Below are 25,626 nucleotides of genomic sequence, written 5' to 3' on the forward strand. Positions count from 1 at the left end.
CTAGGGACTGTGGGTTTTGAATAAATCAAGATTTTGAAAACTCCTTGCTTTTCTGTCCTTCCCTTCTTCACTGATTAGATATGCACACCATGAAGGGAAGTTTATTTGGTCCTTTGACACAATCCAGCCTAGAGGATTTAAGTGGTGTGAGTCAGGTGTTTGCATGGTTGGATATTGCTGAGCAGTGGGAAACAGCAGTAAGACAACAAAGGGAAGATTCACTTGACAGAAGGCCAGGGGCAGGAAAAATGGGACAATTTCTCATCTCCCAATTCTATTTGCCTCCCATTGCATCACCCATGTAATTTAATCTTTACCAGTAAAGCACTTATGGTATTCACCCCACCCTCGGAGCACTTATGTACATATACTTATACTTAGTTGCTTCCCCTGTGTTATATTATACTCTCCCAAGTGGTTAATACAGTGCTTGACACACAGTAAAAGCTCAATAAATACCATTGATGAATTGATTCCCATATTTTACAGATGAGGAAACAGGTACAGAGAAGTTAAGTGACTTGCCCATGGTCCCACAGCAGGCAAGCGATGAAGCTGGATTAGAAACCAGGTCCTCTGAACCCCAGGCCCGTGCTCTTTCCACTAGGCCACTGACTGACTCCTTCTCACCTCTGCATGGTCTATGCACGGAGAACTGTATCCTTTGAGCATTTGATAGTCAACCCAACCTCGGCCCCACATCACTTACGAACATATCCCTAATTTACTTATTATTCATATGTCGGTCTCCCCTTCTACACTATAAGCTAGTTGAGGTCAGGGAACATGTCTAGCAACTGTTGTAAACTTTCCAACACTTAGTAATGTGCTCTGCACACAGTAAGTGCTCAAGTACCATCGACTGACAAAAGCCAAGATAGACTGGTGAGCATTTTGACTGCAGTGTGTGTTACTGTATTGTCCAGTCTCCTACAGATAAAAGTTGCCAATCTATACTACTCTTCTTCAGATATTTGCCATCCCATTGAAAATAAATACCATCAGTTCCCTTTCCTACACTACAACTTTTAAAGGGTCTAATTTTTCCTTCCTGTAAATACCACATTCATCTCACTGGCACATAGAAGGATCAGCACCAACGCTATAATTCCTCCTTTCTACTGGTAACACAAACACACACACACAATAGCTTGAAAAAGATAGCAAGTCCAGCACTTGACAACACAGAAGTCAGATGCAGTTCACCAGCTGTTTTACAAGAGACATTTCTTGTCTGTAATACTCATCACCATTGATTTTGAGGACGGAAACACTCACAACAATATCTGGGATGATTAAGAAACCTTAAAAGGTGGGTAACTTTCCTCTGCTTGGTAAACTGATAGGAAAAATGACAGAACTTCTAAAGACAATCTTACACCCTCCAAAGACTACACTTCTAGATCCCAGAGGTCTTTGATCAACTCACAAGATGCATTTCATTCTTCAAAGAGTATTGGGCTTGCCCCGTTTCATAAATGGATATTTTTCTATTAAACAAAGCAAACTGCATTGAGCACATAAGTCTTATAAACCAGACCCAGTAGGGTGTCTGCAAGATCACTTTAATGCAGAACTGAAGGCTGTCGGGTCCACATGCCAGAACCAAAAAACAAAACAAAAAAAAACAAAAACAAAAACTGGAGCCAGTAATGCAAGGTAAACTGCCTGGGCAGATGTTTTATTACATTTAGCTAAGAATGCTTTATTAGCTGGCAGGGAAACAAAAGTAGTCAAGTGTTGACAAAAATAAAAATGCTTTTTCTGAAGCATGGTCATTTGGCCATTTTATGGTTTGATTGAGCAAGTTTACAAAGCTACAAAGAGGCTTCGTTGTTTTCTTGACTCTCGCATTATATGCTGAAGTCAAGCTGATTTTACCTCAGCAGTTTCAACCGGAGACAGTTATATCGTGAAAGCACCCAATTTGACCTCAGTGAAACCCAGCAGAGTTGCCACACAGTTGATTTCACTCCTGCTGACAACACTCCAGGACCAACTTAGCTGGGCTCAGATTTTTCCTCTCCTACCCGCGACTTGCAAGGTCAGCTCACAGACTCACTTGGGATGACAGTTTTTTTTAAATGGTCCTACAAACACATACAAAAAGAACTGCCCCAAATACCCCAAAATACATTCAGACCCTAGGCTACTGTGGGAGATTTTCAAGGACCAGAATCCCATTGCCACCAAAACCCATCTCAGAGCTCTGAACAACATGGCCTATTGGAAAGAGCACAAGCCTGGAGGCCAGAGGATCTGGGTTCTAATCCCTACTCTTCAACTTGCCTGCTGTGAGACATTGGGCAAGTCACAACTCCTCTGTGCCTAAATTAAATGGGGATTAAGACTTTTCCTCTCTAGACTGTAACCTTATTGTGGGCAGGGAACATGTCTACCAACTCTGCTTAATTGCACTCTCCCAGCCGCTTACTACATTGCGTGGCAAGCAATAAGTGCCTGATAAATATGACTGGTAGCCCCAAGTGGGATATGGACTGTGTCCAACCCAACTTGGATCTCACCCCAGAGCTTAGTACAGTGCCTGGTGCATAGTAAGTGCTTAACAAACAACATTTAAAAACAAAAATAATCATAAAAAACAGAGCATTACCAGGTAGCAACTACCTAAACTTGGCAGGGTTGGGGACAGTCTTACGTCCATAAGCAGCATGGGCTTTGGAGTCAGAGGTTGTGGGTTCAAATCCCGGCTCTGCCTATTGTCAGCTGTGTGACTTTGGGCAAGTCACTTTATTTCTCTGTGCCTCAGTTACTAGACTGTGAGCCCCCCATGGGACAACCTGATCACCTTGTAACCTCCCCAGCACTTAGAACAGTGTTTTGCACATAGTAAGTGCTTAATAAATGCCATCATTACTATTATATCTTGGGCAACCCTCTCCTCCCCTACCTATTCATATTGGCATTGGAAGGGTGAAGAAAAAAGGAAAGGGAGAAGAAAATGAGTGGCAATAAATGCCAAATCAAAATATGGCATAAAATCTGTGTCTGATGGTATAGAAAGAAAGCCTGGGGGAGACCAGCTAGGGTCAGCCGCTGACAGAGCCAACTCACATGTCTGCTGTGCCACTGAAGAAAGTTATCTGCCACTTTCCACTTGCAATAGAGTTTTTCTGGTTTGACTGAATGGCAGCAGTTGCTGCATTAAGGCTAGCACCAGGCTAGCCCTAATGGTCCCAGGTGAGAACTGGTAATTAAAGAAAATAAATTTGCACCCCTGACTGGACAGGGGATGTTTCTGTTATATTGTTGTATTGGACTTTCTCAAGCCTTTAGTTCAGTGTTCAGCACACAGTAAATGCTTAACAGGTACAATTGACTGACTGTCCAGAACCAAGTTTTCTAGACCCCATAAGTGATCTGAGGCTCAACGTTGTCTCCCACCTTGTCTCCTTCACCACTCCCATATCCCCAATATCTCAGACAGTGCCACTTGACCTGAAGATCGACCTGGTACTCCTGTTGTTTATACTTTGATGATGGTATTTGTTAAGTGCTCACTATGTGCCAAGCACTGTTCTAAGCGCTGGGGGTGGGAATGCAAAGTAATCAGGTTGTCCCACGTAGGGCTCACAGTCTTAATTCCCATTTTACAGATGAGGTAACAGGCATAGAGAAGTTGAGTGACTTGCTCAAAGTCTCACAGCTGACAAGTGGCGGAGCCGGGATTAGAACCCTTGACCTCTGACTCCCAAACCCAAACCCAGGCTCTTTCCACTGAGCCATGCTGCTTCACTTTGAATACGCTGTCACCTGCCACTCCAGTTTCTTTTTGATATTTTACTTCCTACGTTCACTTTCTTCCCTAATCCTATGGTGAAATTCCCTGTCTAGTCCCTGGTTTCCTCATGCCTGAACATTCTGCTGAATCTTTAAGGTTGAACTGTAGGCACTTTACCAAATAAATATCCACAACTGCTTCTGGGACTATCACTGCCACTCTTGGCTCTCTAACAGTTCCTAACACTCCACTGGCTTCCAGTTACTCTTCAGACTGAAAGCAAGCTCCAATTCTGCTTTCCCAGGGCCCCAGTCGGTTGATTGCCACTTGGTTTTTGTCCTTCACCCCTCCATTCCAGCCAACATTTCTTCACGCTATCCTCTGCAATGAAGGCACTGCTACATAGTGAAATCTTCAGGGAAACGGAACATGAAAATCAATGACACATGGATAGCCACTATAGTGGGCAGATGCCAGTCTATTTTGTGATCCTAGATGATCAGAAAAAACAAATATTGCTTTTAATCACCCAGTCATATTCCAGTTATGACTGTTCCTTGAGAGACTGCAGAAATATCGCTTGGAATATCAGAGCTGTTCTCCATGGAGCCTAAGGAAATGAAAAGGACTAATTTAACAAATAAATCCTTATATAATTGGCAGATTGCATGCACACACTCTTTTAGGGGGTTATTTTGCAGTTAGAAGGAGCAGCATGGACTAGTAGAAAGAGCACAGGCACGGGAGTCAGAAGACCAAAGACCTAATCCTGGTTTTGTCTGCTGTGTGACTTCGGGCAAGCTACTTACCTTCTCTGAGCTTCAGTTTCCATATTTGTAATTCAATATCCCTCCTTCTTTGACTGTGTGCCCAATGTGGGAAAAGGACAAGTCCAACCTGATTGACTTGTATCTAATCCAGTTCTTAGAACAGTGTTTTATGCATAGTAAAAGGGGGAGGGAGAAATTAGTGGATAAGAGTTCCTAAATGAGAAGACTTAGAAATCATTTCCCAGCCATGAACTTGCCTTTCAAGGAGACAAGCTATCAGCCAAGTTTCTTCAATCAACCAGTTGTCCATGTGGAGGGGAAACAGTGAGCTGGAAATGTCAGTGGAGGAAGAGGAGGTGAGAAAGAGGGCAAAGACAGAGAGATTAGTTGGGGGAAAGAAGAGAGAGAAGAGGTAAACAGAGTATTTGGTACAGGTATTGTTTTCAACTTTATTCTAAGCTTCTTTAGGGCAAGGTTCATTTCTTAGTAAATTGTTTTGCATAAAGTAGGCACTTGATACTGGTCATCCCTGGAAAAAGAGTGAATTTAAAAATCACACTCAAATTCCTAATATGCAGGAAAAATGACCTATCAAGACAGTAGTATTGTAGTAGTAGTAGTAGTAATTTGAAATCATTCTGCTAATGAAGTTACTGCTCCTATTAAGCAGTTAAAAAGATCCTCTGGCATTGACTGCTGGGACATTAAGAGAAATTCTGAAAGGTGCAAGGTGTAGGAAAAAAAAAAGTCAGCACAGTTCTTTAATGGAATGGATGATCTATTACATGCATTCTACCCCGATTTATGACTCTATAACCATGGTTTCATGCTTAGAGATGTTTTCCAATAAACAAAATTGACTGGTCAATAGGTGAATAAATAGACCTATTTTGTTCAAATAACATAGGGTACCTACAGGTAGTGGAAACTGAACATTTTAAACAACAAGACAGTGATCCTATTGATGGTAAGACAGATCCCTAAAACATGATGGGAACAAAAAAAATATATTCCAATTTTAACCTACACAATTTGGACCAACTTCAAGAAGCAGCGTGGCTCAGTGGAATGAGCAAGGGCTTGGGAGTCAGTGGTCATGGGTTCTAATCCCAGCTCCGCCACTTGTCAGCTGGGTGACCTTGGGCAAGTCACTTAACTTCTCTGGGCCTCAGTTACCTCATCTGTCAACTGGGGATGAAGACTGTGAGCCCCACATGGGACAACCTGATTACCTGGTATCTACCCCAGTGCTTAGCACATAGTAAGTGCTTAAAAATACCAACACTATTATTATTATTATTATTATGTGACTCTCCTGCCTAAACCTCTAGAACTCCCTCTGCTCTATCACATATTCCTATTAATTTTCAGTCAACTCATCCTGGCCTCTGCCCAGATCTCTTTCTAAGATGGTCACAATTTCCCCATCACCTACCACAAACTTTTTGATTTCAAAACACTGCCTGCCAAAATCCTGTGAAGCGCTGACTTTCGGTGGATGGGAAATGTTGGCCTCAATTTTCAGTCAACCTTAAGTTGCTTGCCTCATTTGTCAGCATCCATTTAAAAACAAAGGGAGCAATTTCCAATCCAGCTTGTTTCCATTTGGAGAGATGATCCTCTCAGCCTATAGGCTAATCCTGATCCACAGCTGGCAATATTTAATGCCTCGTTTCCCCCTTTGCAAGAATTCACTGGGATGCCAACACACATCCCAGAAGTTCCTCACAGACACTTCGTCAGCTTGAAAATTGAAAGCACATTTGAGTCCTACAAATAGCAGGCACATTTGCCTGAGTGTATGTTTGACAGCTCTGATCACACACCTTTCATTTAACAGCCGAACCTATCGCAGTCACTTAATGTTGTTTTCAGACTCTAGGGCCTCATAATTTAAATGCTTTTATTTAACTGTGGGTGACAGGAGGAGAAGGAAAGAATTTTTAAAGGGATTATGAAGGAGAGACATTTTAAATTTTAATACTCCTTAGTGGAAGCTATTTATTAGCTCCATAACCTACGTCCAAGCCAGCTGTTGTCACAAGCAGTCCATCACAGAGCTTGCAGGAGAAGGGCAGTTTGATTCACAGCAGTGATAGTCAAGCTTGTAGTAGCAATTGTACTAATTAACACTGGAAAAACACAGTCTGCTCCCTGGAAGAATGACTGATACAGGTAATCACTGGGATGATATTAGATGAAATTGAGTCCACTAGACTTCCAGCAGAACAGCAAGTGTCATTTTTCCCCACTGATTACATTCCTCAATGCAGGTGAACACTAAATGAAATTTTCTCATAATAATATTAGAATCTTTACCAGGAGTCTGGAAACAGTTTAGAGGGCTCAGTGGCTGTTCTGAATTCAGCTAGAAGTATAAAAGATGGATGCTCTTACATAAGCAGGAAAGCCAAATGGGGTTGGTGCTGGTAATTTCCATTCTGCAAAGGTAGATTTGGTCAGAGGGGGTGGTCTATTGGATATTTCCAGGGGAGTCAGTCAGTCATCAATGGTATTTATTGAGTGGTTACCGGGTGCGGGTGCTGTACTAGGCACTTAGAAGAGTACAATGCAAAGATGCTTTCCCTGCCCACAGTAAGCTAACAGTCTAAGTGGGGAAGACAGTCCTAATTCTCTTTATTAATAATAATAATGATGGTGGCATTAGTTAAGCGCTTACTATGTCCCAAGAACTGTTCTAAGTGCTGGGGGGATACAAGGTAATCAGGTTGTCCCATGTGGGGCTCACAGTCTTAATCCCCATTTGACAGATGAGGTAACTGAGGCAAGGAGAAGATAAGTATGGCTCAGTGGAAAAAGCATGGGCTTTGGAGTCAGAGGTCATGGGTTTGAATCTCGGCTCCTCCACTTGTCAGCTGTGTGACTTTGGGCAAGTCACTTCATTTCTCTGTGCCTCAGTTGCCTCATCTGTAAAATGGGGATTAAGGCTGTGAGCCCCCTGTGGGACAGACTGAGAGCCCCCACCATGGGACAACCTGATCACCTTGTATCCCCCCAGCGCTTAGAACAGTGCTTTGCACATAGTAAGCACTTAATAAATGTCATTATTATTATAAGTGACTTGCACAGCAGACAAGTGGCGGAGCCAGGATTAGAACTCACAACCTCAGACTCCCAAGCCCGGGCTCTTTCCACCGAGCCATGCGGCTCTTTAGGAAGGGACAACCACCTGTACATTTCCTTCCTTGCTGAACTGGATCTAACCCCATATGTTTTAGTTGCCTTGTACCGGGTTTATACTGTGGCCTTAAAACCAGGCTGTTCAGAGATGGATCTTTCTACTGATTTCAATGCCACAAATCTGAATGGAGGATGGGGGTGGTAATGGGAGTATGTGATGCTCAACAGGTGCTACTGATTGAAGTTTGCACAGCTGAAGTTACTTGTGCCACAGTGCACTTCCACTCATAATTCCACGTATTTTACTCAGGTCTGGCAACTGTTCAGAATGGCAAGTAGTAGCATTACCTAGTAAAAAGAGAATGAGCCTGGGCATCAGAGGACCTGGAATCTAATCCCAACTCTGCTACATGTCTGTGTGACTTTGGGGAAGCCACATCACTTCTCTGTGCCTCAGTTGCCTTACCTGTAAGATGGGGATTAAGTCCTACACCCCACTTCTTAGACTGTGAGCCCCACAGGGACTGTCACATTTATTCAATCATTTTTATTGAGTGCTTACTTTGTGCAGAGCACTGTACTAAGCGCTTGGGAAGTACAAATCTGCAATATATAGGGACGGTCCCTACCCCACAACGGGCTCACAATCTAGAAGGACAGTCATTCATTCATTCAATTGTATTTACTGTGTGCAGAGCACTGTACTAAGCACTTGGGAAGTACAAGTTGGCAGCATACAGAGACAGTCCCTACCCAACAATGGGCTCACAGTCTAGGAGGGGGAGACAGACAACAAAACAAAACGTATTAACAAAATAAAATAAACAGAATAGTAAATATGTAAGCGCTTAGCAATTACCACAATTATTATTATTACCCCAGCACCTAGAACAGTGCTCAGCACTTAGTAAGCACTTAAAAAGTAGGATAATTAGACCAAATGGAAATCAAGGCACTATAAAAACTAAAGATTATGCAGAAGCACAGAACTTTGAAAGGCTAACTCTAACCCCACTCCATCTTTAGAGAAGGACCAACTGAAAATGCAAATAGATCCTTTTTTCTTGACACTCTTCAAAAAATGTTATCCTATACTCATTTCAATCATCTAACCTTCCACTAATTCTCATTTCAGAAAGGAAGTATCTTCCCCAATGCCTCTTGCACATGATATTAAGATTTACCTCAAAATATCATTTAAACATACAGACTACCTCCTGGAAATGTGAACCATATTAGCATTTGGCATAGGTAGTATCTAATTTTCCAGTTTCAGTTGTAAAGTGCAACAACAGATCTAATTGCTAGAAAATATCTTGTTGATCCTTGAGTGGCTAGAAGTGCCACTAGTCTGTTTATAGTGCATTTAGCGGATGTGTTTATGTCACCCAAACTGAGCCAGAGAAGGAGCACTGCACTCAGATTTGCGTTCACATTTTGAACAGACCCTTTCTCTGCTTGAAGAGTAACTGAGGTCCTTAACCATCTTTCCAACCGAGTGGCAACAATAGGGCTGCCAAACTGCCTCAGCATTAAAGTATGAAACCTCTTTTTTGTCTTTCTTCAGTTGCCAGGGTCCATAAGTGTTACTCAATCCATTTTACAGCCTTACCCTTTAAGTATTGCTCCATATGTATCAGTCGGAAACCAGTAGATTCTTTAACGATCATGCTAATTACAAGACTAGAATTACTTGAAGTTTGAGAATCCAGAGTTTGACCATAAAATTGAGTAGGATCAGGAACTTGAAAAAACACACACATTGACAATACATTCATCGGAAACCCTATTTTCATCTCACCCTAGTGCCATTCTATTCTGAACTTTGACACATCAATTGGTAATGGGACGAAAACATTTTTAATTTTTATTTTCGATGGGTGGGAGGAAGGTTGTCCATATTTTGATAGTGACAAAAATTTCCAACTCACGTTCTCCCTCTGGTCTGGAAATTCCTCCCTCTTCATATCTGACAGACCACCACTCTACCCACTTCTAACCCATCTTCTCCAACAGGCCTTCCCTAATTAAATCTAATTTTCCTCAACTCACTCACTCTCTCACCCGTGTTGCCTTTGCACTTGGTTCTGTATCCTCTGAGCACTTGATATTCACTCTACCCTCAGACCCACAGCACTTGTGTACATACCCAAAATGTTTTATTATTATTATTAATAATAATAATGGCATTTATTAAGTGCTTACTATGTGCAAAGCACTGTTCTAAGTGCTGGGGAGGTTACAGGGTGATCAGGTTGTCCCACGTGGGGCTCTCAGTCAATGCCTATTTTACAGATGAGGTAACAGGCACAGAGAAGTTAAGTGCCTTGCCCAAAGTCACACAGCTGACAATCGGCGGAGCTGGGATTTGAACCCGTGACCTGACTCCAAAACCCGGGCTCTTTCCACTGAGCCACGCTGTTTTCACATTAATGTCTGTCACCCACTACACTGAAAGCTTCTTGTGGGTAGGGAACATGTCTTACATCTCTGTTGTATTGTACTCTCCCAAGCATTTAAAAGATGGTCTGCTCACAGCACTCAAATACCACTGATAGATCATACTCAAATACAAACTTCTCGTGTGTGTGATCATGTGTGCGACTGCCTAGAGAAGCAGTGTGGCCCAATGGAAGGAGCCCGGGCTTGGGAGTAAGAGGTCATGGGTTCAAACCCTGGCTCCGCCAATTGTCACCTGTGTGACTTTGGGCAAGTCACTTCACTTCTCTGTGCCTCAGTTACCTCATCTGTAAAATGGGGATGAAGACTGTGAGCCCCCCGTGGGACAGCCTGATCACCTTGTATCCCCCCCAGTGCTTATAACAGTGCTTTGCACATAGTAAGCACTTAATAAATGCCATCATTATTGTTATTCTCTGAGCCTCAGTTCCCTCATCTGTAAAATGGGGATTAAGACTGAGAGCCCCCCCCATGGGACAACCTGATCACCTTGTATCCCCCCCAATGCTTAGAATAGTGCTTTGCACATAGTAAGCGCTTAAGGAATGCCATTATTGTTATTCCAGCACTTAGAACAGTGCTTTACATGTACTAAGTGCTTAATAAATGTCATCATTATTATTATTAAATAAGAGTTCATTTGATTTCTCTAGATATATATATATATATATATAGTGAACTTGCATGATTTTGATATTGGGAATTTATATATAATTATTAATATGTTAATATTAATAATATATATTACATATATCATGTAAATTCACAACCCAAGATATACCAGGAGCCACCACCAAAAGCTTACAAGCTACTTCAGTCTGATTTAAGTCAACACCTGAATAGCTCTGAAACAGCACCCTACATGATACTGCAATTTAACAGACACAGAACTTCACTTGAACACTGGGTCTGTGTTAGAAACTCTGGAAGTATACATATTTCCCTCAGCTCTCCCCAGACTCCTTCATGGCTAATGAGGGAGTTGATCAGGGTAGACAAGGGGACTGCATGAATCTTGAATTTCAACTCTGAAGCTAGTTAGCGATCACTATTTCTGGAGCTTTTAAATCTTAGAAAAGTTATTGCACTGAAAAAAGTGATCAATATTTTCAACTTGCAGAGTAATAAGTTTTTCTTTGCAACTGTAACTCTTAACTCTGATCGGTATTTATATCCCTCAACACCCAGGGACCAGTGAACTTAAATTATGAAAGCCAATAGGAGTATTGATGACCGATGGCATATTCCTCCTACTCACTTTTCCATAATGTATTAGCAAAGTATGCCAAAGAAACAGATTTCATTTGATAGTACACTCTACTGACCTGTGGCCATAACTACAAACTAAGTTGGTAAACTATAAACAGGCAATACATTTAACCAATGACATTTTTCTCCATTCATGCTACCCCATAAATCCAGAAAAGGTCTTCAGAGATTGACATATCTAAGAAACCCCAGATAGATCAACCTCTTTACTATTTTTAAAAGACCCAGAGAAGAGGTGACCCTCTCTATTAGCTACCAGGAGCTGTAAGGCTTAGTCTCTGTACAGTCAACATGGGACAAGGCAATTATGTGTGATAAGCCCATGAAAAAAAGATCTCATATTCTAACAGAGTCCAATACACATTGAAGTCAACGCAGTTCAAACAATGATGTTTGAGTTCAATATTGGATTCATTTTCCACTGCCACCCCATCCTAAAAACTGGTTAATTTCAACTGCATTTTTTCAAGTGATGTGAGCAAGGAAAGACTGAATAGAGCAAGGAATATAGAACTAACTCAAACATATTGGCTTCCTCACACTCCCAATCTTCTTGAGCTAAAAGAAAAAAGGTCCAGCCATTCTAAACATTTCGGAAGTTGAGGGTTTGGTACCAAAATGGAATATCACATTTATCTATGATCTTTTAGAGAGCTAATGGTGTTGGCAATTTCTCACTGGAGAACTAAATATGTCTCTCTAGTTCCTTGGTGGGGGAAGAGTTTTCCAAGCTCCAGAGAAAATTCAGTTCCCTATGAATGAGAGGAAGAAGGAGAAGGAAAGGTCAGCCCAGATTTTTTTTCCCATCCTCCATTCTCCCCACACTGTCCCACTTCAGCGACTTTTCACGAAGCTAGAGGATTTTTCATTTCAATTTCATCTTAACTGTCTCTCAGTCATCGTATTAAAGTCTTGATTTAGTTCATTCAATACTGAATTCTACTGGCTCAAACAGGAAGAGGTTACCATTAGTACAGCCACTGCAAAGGGCCAGCCTCAAAAATGGCTCAACCATAACAGATAGTACTCATCACTCCCTGCCAGAGGGACTGAGGGCTTGTGGATGGTTCCAGGCATCCTCTCTCTACTTCAGGATATACAAATCAAGCTCGTTGCGGGCAGGGAATGTGTCTGGTTATTGTTGTATTGTGTACACAGTAAGCTCTCAAATACGATGGAGTGACTGAAATCACGCACTTGCCCAGCTGTTGATAGGTAATTGCGCATGCTCCCTTCTCCCAATACTATGGGTTTAGATACGCAGAAGCTCCATGTTGGTCCTGTCTCGGCAACACCCTTCTGCCTGAGCAACCCAATTAGGGATGACAAGCTTGCCACCTTCGGGAAAGACTGGAAGAGGTTTCGAAGAGGTTTTCACTGGTCGTATATTGACTGGTTTTTCCCCCAAAAATCCCACAGTGAAATAAAACATCAGCACGGTCTAGTGTAAAGAGCATGGGGCAGAGAGAGTTCTCATCACAGTTTTGAAGCAGCGTGGCTCCTTGGAAAGAGGATGGGCTTTGGAGTCAGTGGTCATGGGTTCAAATCCCAGCTCCACCACTTGTCAGCTGTGTGACTTTGGGCAAGTCACTTCACTTCTCTGTGCCTCAGTTCCCTCATCTGTAAAATGGGGATTAATTGTGAGCCCCCCGTGGGACAACCTGATCACCTTGTATCCTCCCCAGCGCTTAGAACAGTGCTTTGCACATAGTAAATGCTTAATAAATGCCATCATTATTATTATTATTACCACCAGCCCGTTGCAAGCCTGGTGAGCCACTACCTTAAGCAGCAAAGCAGAGTGGATAAAGCCCAGATCTGGGAGTTAGAAGGTCATGAGTTTTAATTCCCACTCCACCCTTTGCCTGCTATGTGACCTTGGGCAGGTCATTTCATGTCTCTGAGCCTCAGTTACCTCATCTGTAAAATGGGTATTGAGAGTATGAACCCCACATGGGGCAGGGTCTGTGTTGAACTTGATTTGCTTGTAACCACTCCACACTTAGTACAGTGCCTGGCAAATAATAAGTGTCTAATAATAATGATGATGGCATTTGTTAAGCGCTTACTATGTGCAAAGCACTGTTCTAAGCGCTGGGTGATCAGATTGTCCCACGTGGGGCTCAGTCTTAATCCCCATTTTACAGATGAGGTAACTGAGACACAGAGAAGCTAAGTGACTTGCCCAAAGTCACACAGCTGACAAGAAGCAGAGCCAGAATTAGAAGCCATGACCTCTGACTCCCAAACCTGGGCTCTTTCGACTGAGCCATGCTGCTAGATACCATTATTACTATTAACCCCTTTAGTGGAATTTAAAAGTCTCCCCCTTTTAGACTGTGAGCCCACTGTTGGGTAGGGACTGTCTATATGTTGCCAACTTGTACTTCCCAAGCGCTTAGTACAGTGCTCTGCACACAGTAAGCGCTCAATAAATACGATTGATTGATTGATTGGAATCTATATTGTTATTTGAGTACTAATATCCCTGTCTACTAATGGCCAAGCCAGTCCAGCTTAGCCTGCCCCTAAATGTTTTTGATGAATCAATGGTATTTATCTGAATAACCTGCCAATCATATTCACTGAGTGTTTATTCTGTGCAGAGCACTGTACTCAGAGCTTGGGACAATATAACAGACACATCGCCTGCCCACCTCTGGCTTATAGTCTAGAAGGGGAGAAATATATACGACAAAGCCTTCTGATCATTCATGCTGTGGTCAGCCCTACATGCCTCATCTTCAACATTTCCTCTTGCTCTGGGCAGACACTATAGAATGGGACACCAAATTTTGCTGAATAAATGGATAACATCTACCCCCTTCTCAAGTCAGGCAATATGTGAACTCTCCTACCCCAAAAGACAATGGGATATAGCTGCTTAGGGAAAATAGTTTCACTCTAATACAGACATCTGGTATCAAACAGCTGAACAGCTGCATTTTTAGGACTCAACTACTGTCTCAGTAACAAATGCTACTCTACAGTACAATAACATATTGTTTTTGATTTTTAGCTAGGCTATAAATCATGCTCACCCCACAGTATGGGAACCATGCCTATTTTCAAAATCAGCTCTTATGGATGATCAAAAGGAATGCATAGCGAGGGAAAATAAAATCAGGATTAAAAAGCCAAATGGCACTGCAGAAATTGCATGGTGGTAGCATTTTCTTCAGTGACCTAGGAACCATAATATTCCATCTTTTGTGTTTCCTGTACATCCAGGGCCAGGATTATGCAAGACCTCTCAAACTATCTGCAAGTCATCAGGAAAGCAGGTTCTGGTTCTATCTGTCAGGGTAAATTTGAATTTGCTATTGGAAACCTATTGGTAAAGAGCAACAGATTCACCATAGTGTTTGAGATATTCTACGGAGTCTTTAATCACTTCATGCAGCCCTTAATCACTTTATCCAGTAAGCACCCATGACAGGACTTTCAGAATCTTAATGGGATTAGTTTACACGGAACAACAGGAAGAAAGAAAGAAAGAATTGATCTAGGCAAAATATTCACCACCTCATTCTCTCCAAAGGTTGATTATGACCACTGTGTATGGCTGGTAATGATATCATAATGTAGCCAAAGTATCTCCCTGTTCCTTTACCCGACACACTTCCCAGGTTAATTTAAATTGTATATATTTTGTGTTTTCTACGTTCCATGCATTTGTGTAAGCCATGTGACAATAGACTCAGTCTCTGTCCCTCATGGGGCTCACAGTTTAAGAGTGAAGGAGAGCAGGTATTTTATTCAAAATCTATTTATTTATATCAATATTTGTCCCCCCCTCTACACTGTAACCTCACTGTTGGCAGGGAACATGTCTTCCAACTCTATTGTTCTGTACCAAGAGGAGAGTACAGTGCTCTGTATGTCTTACTGTGTGCAGAGCACTGTGCTAAGCACTTGGGAGAGGACAATATAACAATAAACACATTCCCTGCCCATGCTGAGCTTAAAGTTTAGAGGACATGACTAGAGAGGGTGTTTCAGGCCAAACCACCACTCATCCCATCTTCAAACCCTTATTTAAAGGTCACATCTCCTCCAAGAGGCCTTCCCCAATTGATCCTCCCCACCCCTCAACTCCCTATAATAATGATGGTATTTGTTAAGCACTTACTATGTGCAAAGCACTGTTCTAAGTGCAGGGGAGGTTACAAGATGATCAGGTTGCCCCACGGAGGGCTCACAGTTTTAATCCCCATTTTACAATTGAGGTAACTGAGGCACAGAGAAATTAAGTGAGTTGCCCAAAGTCACACAGCTGACAGTTGGCGGAGCCGAGATTTGAACCCATGACGTTTGACTCCAAAGCCCGTGCTCTTTTCACTGAGCCACGCTGTTTCTCCCTATCCCTTCTGAATCACCTATAAGCATGGATCTGTGCCCATTAAACACTTTATATTCACCCCACAGGACGTGCCCATAATTCATTTACATTAATGTCTGTCTCTGCCTCTAGACTGTAAGCCCATTGGGGGCAGGTACCATGCCTACCAATCGTGCTGTACTCTCCCAAGCACTTAGTACACTGCTCGGGACATAGTAAACGCTCAATACCATTGAATAAACAGATTTCAAAGTTGCAACAAGTAAAAAAAATACCATGGAGTTTCAGTGAAGGAAAACTTCACATTTTCTACCATTCTTTAAATCTGGTGACAATACAAAAGCTGTTCGCTTACTGGAGACTGACAGCAATTTCTGATCTTTTGGGACCTAAAAAAATGTTTTGACATGTCCCTAAAGTTAATTATAAATTGATTTTTCCAAGTAGTATGTTATAGTTTGACTTCTCCTGCTTTAGCAATAGATTTCTTAACCCTTCTTAACCTTGCCAGCATTCTTTTGTAGGTACTAATCTGTACACTGGTCCTATCCCTCATGGCTGATTCAGTTTTCTTATTGAGTCTCTTAAAACAAATTAAATTGGGAGCCCTTTAATGGCTCCTAAATTACCCTCTAACAGCAATGTAGTGCTGAAAACCGGCCAGCCACCTGGGAACCTGCCTCAGGTGACTAGAGAGCAAAATAAAGACTCTAGCTTTCACCTAACTCCTCTACCCCCTCCCTCCCATATCAAGTTTCACAAAGAAGAGCAAAGGAGAAGCACATCCTTTCATTTGGCCTTTCACGGAGAAAAATAGCAACTTAATTGTTTTAGGTAGAATGTTGCTATAGGGATTTAAAAAGACATACCTTTTTTGGCTAATGCCCTGTGAACAGCAAATGGTTTTTATGAAAAAGAAGGAAGAGTCAAGACAAATGCCAAAGCACTGCAGGTTGTTTAAACTGTCTATGAAAGGACACCTTGAACTGGCTGGTTTTCTCCAGAGCTTCTGGACAAGATGGTGTCATTTGACCATCTAGCCAACCCAGTCTGTTGAAAAGACTAGGAACGTGTGTCTTACCGTTTTCTAAAAATGATCTCTTATCACCATCTGCTTCGCCCCCCTACCTGCATAGCTGGCTCACAAGCTTTAAAATTATCACTATAAGGGATATATATCCATGGGTGTGGCTGAAATACTAGTCCACCACCCCTACTCCCCTGGATGTAGTTAGTCTTTCACGCTGCTTTTAGATTGGCAATGTTTGTTCCAACCTTGGTTTCCCTAGCCTCCAAAAACAACTCTTCTAAAATAACTTGCAACACCGGCTGTTGCAGGCAAACCAGCATTCAAAAATAAAGATGTACTTATGAAACTTAAAAACTCCGTGGCTCAAAAAGAATAGGCATTGTTGTGAAGATCCATTTATATGAAAAAGGATATTCGCTCAAACTGTAGCAATCAGGCACCTCTTTTAGGATTATCTTGTCTTGTCTTTGTACAAGCTTGCTAAAAGGGACTGGATTGTTACCTCCCAAAACTGGCTCCCCCAAAATCCTGATAGGATTAGGCTGAGCTGAAAAAAATGGAGAAGTCTGTTTGGCTCCATATATTCCAGGGTTCTGGGGGGATGGAGTACAGCAGTTGGCTTAATCACAACAACCCCTTAACAAAATAAGCCCCTCTGCCTCATTCTTGTTTAGGATAATAATAGTAATAATGTTATTTGTTAAGCACTTACTATGTGCAAAGCACTGTTCTAAGCACTGGGGAGGTTACAAGGTGGTCAGGTTGTCCCACAGGGGGCTCACAGTTTTAATCCCCATTCTACAGATGAGGTAACATACACAGAGAAGTTAAGTGAGTTGCCCAAAGTCACACAGCTGACAGTTGGCGGAGCCGGAATTTGAACCCATGACCTCTGACTCCAAAGCCCATGTTCTTTCCACTGAGCCACGCTGTATTATACATATATATTAAGGTCTATTCATATATACTTTCTGTGCCATTATTAATAATCAGTCAATAGCATTTATTGAGCACTCACCCTGTGCAGAGCACTGTTGCCTGGAGAGAATACAGTACAATTAAGTAGACACATGTATGTATATATATATATACAGCCATAATAATAGTTGTGGTATTTGTTAAGCACTTACCATTTGACAGGCACTGTGCTAAGAACTGGGGTAGAAAATACAAACAAATCGGGAGCACAATCCCTGTCCCACATGGACTCACAGTCTCAATATCCATTTTGCAGATGAGAAAACTGAAACACAGAGAAGTGATTTACCCAAGGTTATACAGCATATAAGTGGTAGAGCAAGGATTTGAACCCATGACTTTCTAACTCCCAGGGCCCTGCTCTATCCATTGTGCCATGTTGCTTCTCATATACATATGACATATACATGTAAAGGTTTAATCATTGTGTTCACACTAACCTTCCATCCTCCTAGAGTCATACTATCAGACCTTCACATAGTCCAGGGTGGGGGGAACTTTTTCTGCATCATCTGTTTCCTAACCTTTTCTGCTTTACCTCCTCATTGATTCAGGGGTGGTTTTAATTCTCCTTGCTTAGGAGAATACGCTTACCTTTAACCAAGAAGGAAGGTCTGGTCTGGGGAATGCCACCATTCCACATTCAGCTGACTTTTTCTAACTCCTAGTGGCTCAGCCCACCTCCTCTCTGGAAAAACACTCTCCTGGGCTCTGTGTGAATCCCTTGGTATTTGTTATTAAAATCCCCAGAAAGCTTGCATTTCCTCAAGCTATTCACTCTGATGCTGATAAGGGCCATCTAAATGAACTAAACACCCTTCTCCCACTGAGCCCAGGAAGCTAAAGAGGCTTTCCTATAGGTCTTCCTAACAGGTGAAGCCAATTGTAGCAATCAGTGTCAAATTCCCCTCGTGGAACCTGGGGGCTGAGGAGGCAATGTTTTTAAGGGGCCACTACTAGCTCATTTACTTACAGGTTATCGGTTAAACCTTCCCTTTTGATCAAATCTACCCTAAAGAAAGAAACACACTAATTACACAATTTAAAATTATATATAGCCAAGTGAGAACTTATTATCGCATCCCTCATGGTGTGGGCTGAGGATTAAGGAACTTTTTGTGCCATTATTAATAATCAGTCAATAGCATTTATTGATTACTCACCCTGTGCAGAGCGTTGTTGCCTGGAAAGAGCACAGTACAGTTAAGTAGACACACTTTCACCTTCAAGGACCGTCAATCTAAATGGGACTTACAATCTATTATGAAAACTGTATGTAAATGAATGAGATAAGAAGTTGACTTAGCTATTCTGCAATGGTAAATTGATACTTTGGAGTCCATGAGTAGAGTACTTGTCTCAATGAGAGGATGTCATCTTGACTTCAGCCTTTCAGTGAATATCCTGATAGCTTCCATTAGTGAACCAATAAAATGTGATCTATCCTATCTAAATGCGGCAAGTACACTCCAGAGAGTTTAAAGACCCTCAAACAAAATGGAGATGTTTGAAAGAATGAAAGGAAACAAAACTTATCTATATATTTGGATGTTATAAAAATAAAAATTAATTCTCATCTTGCTGAAGTAAAATATTCCATCATTTAAAAAATGTTTTTAATATTATTAAATTCATTCTTATCTCCACTAGAAAAAAAAAAAATCCTTGTTTAGAGGAATAGGTTTTTTTTCTAATTTCAAGTGTAGGCGTATGAGAGTTGAATCTAAAAGTGGCTTTTTCCCCCTCCCTGATTCTGATGCAAATTCAAAGTTAATCATGAAGTTTTTCTAACTTGAAAAGCTTCTCAATGTGCCTCGTTAGCAAGGCAAGAGAGTTACAAGGACAAATAAAGGCAGTAAACTAAAGAAAATGACACACCTCAAAGAAAGATGACTAGTTATGGGGAAGTACAGTTCACTAACAACTACCCATGATGCATTATTGAACATATTCTTCTGAGAAATGACCAGAGTTTAGTAAAAATCTTTAAGATTTCATAAGCTAGCCTTCCTAGGTTTAAGCACTTTTACAGGAATGTGGGTAAAAAGGGTTGAACTCTCATGTTAAATCCCCTGAGCTCCCTGCCACTAGGACTCAGCTGCATCTGGGGCAAAGAGTTGGGGTGGAAGAGGGAAGTAGTAGTTTTTTCTCTGGTTCATCCTCTGCAGCTAAAGCGCCCAGCTGGTTTGTGTCAGATCCAGAATTCCCCCAGTATCTAGCAGACTAGATAGGCTGAGCCTGCAAAGATGTGAAATGATCATGGGAGGTAAAAGGGAGGATTTCAGAGGAGAGAAGAGGCATCTTCCTCAAATGACTGTGATTGATCAGTCAATGATATTCACTGAGCACTTACTATGTGCAGATCACTGTATTAAATGCTTGGGAGAGTGTAATACAACAGAATTAGGAGGTATTTTCCCTGCCTATAACGAGCTTACAGTCTAGAGGGATATGGTGATAGGAGAACCCAAAATCCAGACTAGAAAATTCAGATTTAGGAAAATCTACAACCAGCTGAAATAAAACAAGGAAAGAGATTTTCCACATTTCCACTGTGAGTGAGTGGTCTTGCTGGCATTCCTAGAACTCAGTAAGAAAACCACACGAATGAACTAAATTGCTAAAATATTGCAGCTATGCTATATATCTCAAACTGTTTTATTTATGGATTGTCTTGGACTTAGAAATTCAATGAGATTTTCACTATTTTATTCCTGTGTGATTTATAATTCATCAAACAGAGCTAGTCAATCAGTAAAAGTCTGAAAATAGGCCTAGATGTAGAGTTCTCCTTGAAAACAAATCAGAGTTATTAGTAACTTCTTTTCCCTTTGTTTTTTCTCAGACTGGACAGTAATGTGAATTAAATTCTCCTTTTGCAGTTGCACAGTTATAGCATGTGGATTTTTATTCCAGAGAAAAGTGGGCCTGATTTCAGAGGAAATGCGGAGCAAGATTTTATGTGGAGAGAATGATCTACTAATCCCTCCTGAGGCCTCTCTGGGCAGTGAGATTCTGCATAGCCCAAATCCTCCCCCAGTGCAGGACACAGACAGGAAAAGAGGACATGAGCAGTGCACATCATGCTCACAGTAACTGCCAGATTTTCTAGTAGCACTTTCTTTGAGGTTAGAGGCAATAATAATAATGATAAGAGTTGCACTTGTTAAGTATTTTTTCTGTGCAGGCACTAGGCTAATCACTTGGGGAGCTACAGTAAAATCAGACCGGACACAGTCCCCGATTCAGAAGGGGGTCACAGTCGAAATGGAGGGACAATAGGTATTTCATCCTCCTTTTACACATGAGGTAACTGTGGCACAGAGGAGTCAAGTGGTTGGTCCAGGGTCACAGAGCAGGCAAGTGGCAGGGCCAGAATTAGCACCCAAGTCTCCTGGCTCCCTGCCCTGTGCGCTTTCCACTAGGCAAATGCCTGTTCTGATGCCACGCTGAGAAGCAGCGTGGCTCAGTGGAAAGAGCAGAGGCTTTGGAGTCAGAGGTTGTGGGTTCAAATTCCGACTCCCCCAATTGTCTGCTGTGTGACTTTGGGCAAGTCGCTTAACTTCTCTGTACTTCAGTTCCCTCATTTGTAAAATGGGGATGAAGACTGTGAGCCCCCCCCACCGTGGGACAACCTGATCACCTTGTAAAATCCCCAGTGCTTAGAACGGTGCTTTGCACATGATAAGCACTTAATAAATGCCATTAACATTATTATCATTATTTATTTCTGTTCACTGCATCAGCTGGAGACTGATTCTCCACACTGAACAAGCACTTGCAGAAGAAAACTAACAGGAAGCCAAGGAGGAAGACTCGTTTCTGGAAATCTATATTTCCCAGCACCAAATGTGGGGAGAATGGTTTACTCTGTGATGCAACTAATAGTCACATTCTTAACAATAATAATAATAATTAGTAATAATGGTATTTGTTAAATGCTACTATATGCCAGGCACTGTACTAAACGCTAGGGCAGATACAAACAAATTGGGTTAGACACAGTTCCAATACCATGCATTGGTACTTAATCTTAATCCCCATTTTACAGATGAGGGAGTTGTGGCCCAGAGAAGTCAAGTGACTTGCCCAAGGCCACACAGCAGACATGTGGTGCATATAGCTTTAATTGTATTTGTTCTGATGATTTTGACACCTGTCTACATGTTTTGTTTTGTTGTCTGTCTCCCCCTTCTAGACTGTGAGCCCGTTGTTGGGTAGGGACCGTCTCTATATGTTGCCTACTTGTACTTCCCAAGCGCTTAGTACAGGGCTCTGCACACAGTAAACACTCAATAAATACGATTGAACGAATTAATAAATGTGATGGAGCTTGGATGAGAACCCAGGTCCTTCTGATTCCCAGGCCCATGCTCTATCCACTGCGCAATGCCGTTCCTCCGAATGAATAATGATCTAGGTTTACCTGAATGCGAACTTTCTGAAGCTGAATTTTTTGTCTTTGTGAGCCGCATGGTTCTCCGGAACCAGAGCCCCAGCGACTGCATGGTGTGGGCTGGATGGGTGAGAAACCATCTGGAGAAGCAGTGTGGCTCAGTGGAAAGAGCACCGGCTTTGAAGCCAAAGGTCACGGGTTCAAATCTCTACTCTATCACTTGTCAGCTGTGTGACTTCGGGCAAGTTACTTCACTTCTCTGAGCCTCAGTTACCCCATCTGTAAAATGGGGATTAAGAGTGTGAGCCCCACGTGGGACAACCTGATAACCTTGTAACCTCCCCAGCGCTTAGAACAGTGCTTTGCACATAGTAAGCGCTTAATAAATATTATTAAAAAAAAAAACCCAGCAGCCCTGGTTTGAACTTCAGACAATAACAGATGCTGCAGCTCCCTGAAGGGGTGGGGAAGGGGGTTTGTGCTGAAATCAGAATAGGAATTCTTGTTCGTGAAGTCCCGTTAGATAGTCTATCTAGACTGAAAGTAACAGAACACATCTTTCCTGTTTTGAGCTGCAAACCTGGATCACCCTAGGTGTCTTTACCCCAAATACTGCTGATATCACTATCCTGACACTACTAACCCCTCTCAGGGTCACACCTGGAGAATTTCCAGTCCTCTACCAGTCTCGACTACAGGAGGGAGAGTCAAGCAGAGGTCTGTCCATTCCATTCCTAGCTCGGGCAGTGGCTAGCGAGTGGAAGGCAATCTGCCATAAAGTCGAAACTCATCTGTGCTGGGCAGCAGCAGCATGGGAGAGAATCAAGGGTGAAGACTCAAGTTTACCATGGAGAAGGAGGCAATGGTTAACTGCTTCCATATTTTTACCAACAAAACTGTATGCATACAGTAGCAGAACGACAGCAGATAGAGGTGGGGCATTCTGCGGGAGATGTGTCATGGCATCGTGATGGGTCAAAGACGACAACGGCATAAGACAAGACACTACTGAGCAAGATGGAACTTTCTCTGAGGTGACCTGGAGAACTCAGAAAAATTCACTGTGAAATGCAGCAAAGTGGCCTAGTGAGAAGAGCAAGGGCCTAGGAATCAGGGGGTCTAGGTTCTCCGCCCTTTGCCTGCATTCTCTGTGCCTCAGTGTCCTCATCTGTAAAATGGAGATCCAATAACTCTTGTCCCTCTTACACAGACTGTGAGCTCCATGTGGAACAGGGACTGTCTCTGACCTATCTTGCATTGACGCCAGGAATAGTTAAGTTCTTGGCTCCATGGAGGAGAGGTGATTTAAGGAGCATTTTGTGGGCGGGGAGAGTGGTGGACTATAGAGTATGAATCAATCAATCAATCAATCAATCAATCATATTTATTGAGTGCTTACTGTGTGCAGAGCACTGTACTAAGCGCTTGGGAAGTACAAGTTGGCAACATATAGAGACAGTCCCTACCCAACAGTGGGCTCACAGTCTAAAAACAGTGGGCTCACAGTCTAAAAAGGGGGGACAGAGTTCCAGACCAGAGAGAGAAAGTGATCAAGGGATTGACAGTCGCCTGATTGACTGAATGATTGGAATAGAAAAGATGGAGGTAGAAGAGGAAAGTTTAGGAATTGATCTGTAGTAGGAAATCTGCAAGGTAAGGTAGGAGGAAGAGAGATGATTGAGTGCCTAAAAGTGCTTAACAAATACCATATTATTATTCATTATTATTGTGACAGCACCTAGCAAACAGTTGCGTGGCTCAGAGGAAAGAGCCCGGGCTTTGGAGGCAGAGGTCATGGGTTCAAATCCCGGCTCCTCCAACTGTTAGCTGTGTGACTTTGGGCAAGAAGCAGCGTGGCTCAGTGGAAAGAACATGGGCTTTGGAGTCAGAGGTCATGGGCTCAAATCCCAGCTCCGCCAACTGTCAGCTGTGTGACTTTGGGCAAGAAGCAGTGTGGCTCAGTGGAAAGAACATGGGCTTTGGAGTCAGAGGTCATGGGTTCAAATCCTGGCTCTGCCACTTGTCAGCTGTGTGACTTTGGGTAAGTCACTTAACTTCTCTATGCCTCAGTTCCCTCACCTGTAAAATGGGGATTAAGACTGTGAGCCTCACGTGGGACAACCTGATCACCTTGTAACCTCCCCAGCGCTTAGAACAGTGCTCTGCACATAGTAAGTGCTTAATAAATACCACCATTATTAAGTCACTTAACTTCTCTGTGCCTAAGTTCCCTCATCTGAAAAATGGGGATTAAAAACTGTGAGCCCCCCGTGGGACAACCTGAATACCCTGTAACCTCCCCAGCACTTAGAACAGTTTTTGCACATAGTAAGTGCTTAACAAATACCATCATTATTATTATTATTATTTTTATTGTAACCCAGTGAACTCTCATCGGTTCTGTGGCTATTTTGGATAGATCCTATCAATTCCATGATACTCCAGAGCTCCAGGCTCTGCCCTGAACTGAAAAATTAACAAAGAAAGAAAGAAAGAAAATGCATGTTGGGGAGCTCAACCATTGAATGGAGGAAAACTAACAGACATATGACATTGATGAAAGGCTATGACTATGGCTAGTAAGACTAAAACACAAAATAGAAAAATTATATATGAATTTATATGTTAATATGAGTCAAGAATAGATGTAAATGCAAAGGTACATAAACATGGTGGGTGGAAATGATCAGGGAAGGTGGAGCTAAATCGTGAAATGTCAGTAGCAATAACTGTGGTATCTGTTAAGTACTTACTGTGTGTCAGGCACTGTACTAAGCGCTGGTTGAGATCATAGAGAATCAGGCTGGACAGTGTCCCTGAACCACAAGGGGCCCACAGTCTAATTAGGAGGGAGAAAAGGTATTGAATCATGGGCCCAAAAATCAGAGGACCTGGGTTCTAATTCCTGCTCTGTCAGTTACCTGCTGTGTGACCTTGGGTAAGTCACTTAACTTCTCTGTACCTCAGTGTCCTCATCTGTAAAATGGGGATTTAATGCCTGGTCTCCCCACCATTAGACTGTGAGCCCCATGTGGGACAGGGACTGTGTCCAACCTGATTTATTTGTATTCATTCATTCATTCATATTGAGCGCTTACTGTGTGCAGAGCACTGTACTAAGTGCCTGAAATGTACAATTTGGCAACATATAGAGACAGTCCCTACCCAACAACGGGCTCACAGTCTAGATACAGTTGTATCTACCCAAGGGTTTAGAACGTTCCTGACACATAGTAAACACTTAACAAAAAACACAATAATAATAAGCATTATCAATAATAATTATTATTGATAATAATAATACAATAATGGCATTTGTTAAGCACTTACTATGTGTGAAGCACTGTTCTAAGCGCTGGAGTGGATACAAGGTGATCAGGTTGTCCTACATGGGGCTCACAGTCTTAATGGCCATTTTACAGATGAGGAAACTGAGGCAAAAATATGTTAAGTGACTTGCCCAAGATCACACAGCAGGCAGGTGGCAGATCCGGGATA

General features: G+C 42.2%; 1 protein-coding gene and 1 non-coding gene across 3 annotated transcripts in view; one reads left to right on the forward strand and one right to left on the reverse strand.

The window, feature by feature from the left end:
- Positions 1-25,626, reverse strand: part of PCDH11X (protocadherin 11 X-linked) — a 1,230,124-nt gene that overhangs the window by 793,046 nt on the left and 411,452 nt on the right. The window lies entirely within an intron of this gene.
- On the forward strand, positions 22,771-22,908 carry LOC119930202. Its single transcript, XR_005451690.1, has one exon. It is a non-coding gene; the product is annotated as a small nucleolar RNA SNORA7 (small nucleolar RNA).

The sequence above is a fragment of the Tachyglossus aculeatus genome, chromosome 6 (assembly GCF_015852505.1).
Source record: "Tachyglossus aculeatus isolate mTacAcu1 chromosome 6, mTacAcu1.pri, whole genome shotgun sequence".
Classification (NCBI taxonomy): domain Eukaryota; kingdom Metazoa; phylum Chordata; class Mammalia; order Monotremata; family Tachyglossidae; genus Tachyglossus; species Tachyglossus aculeatus.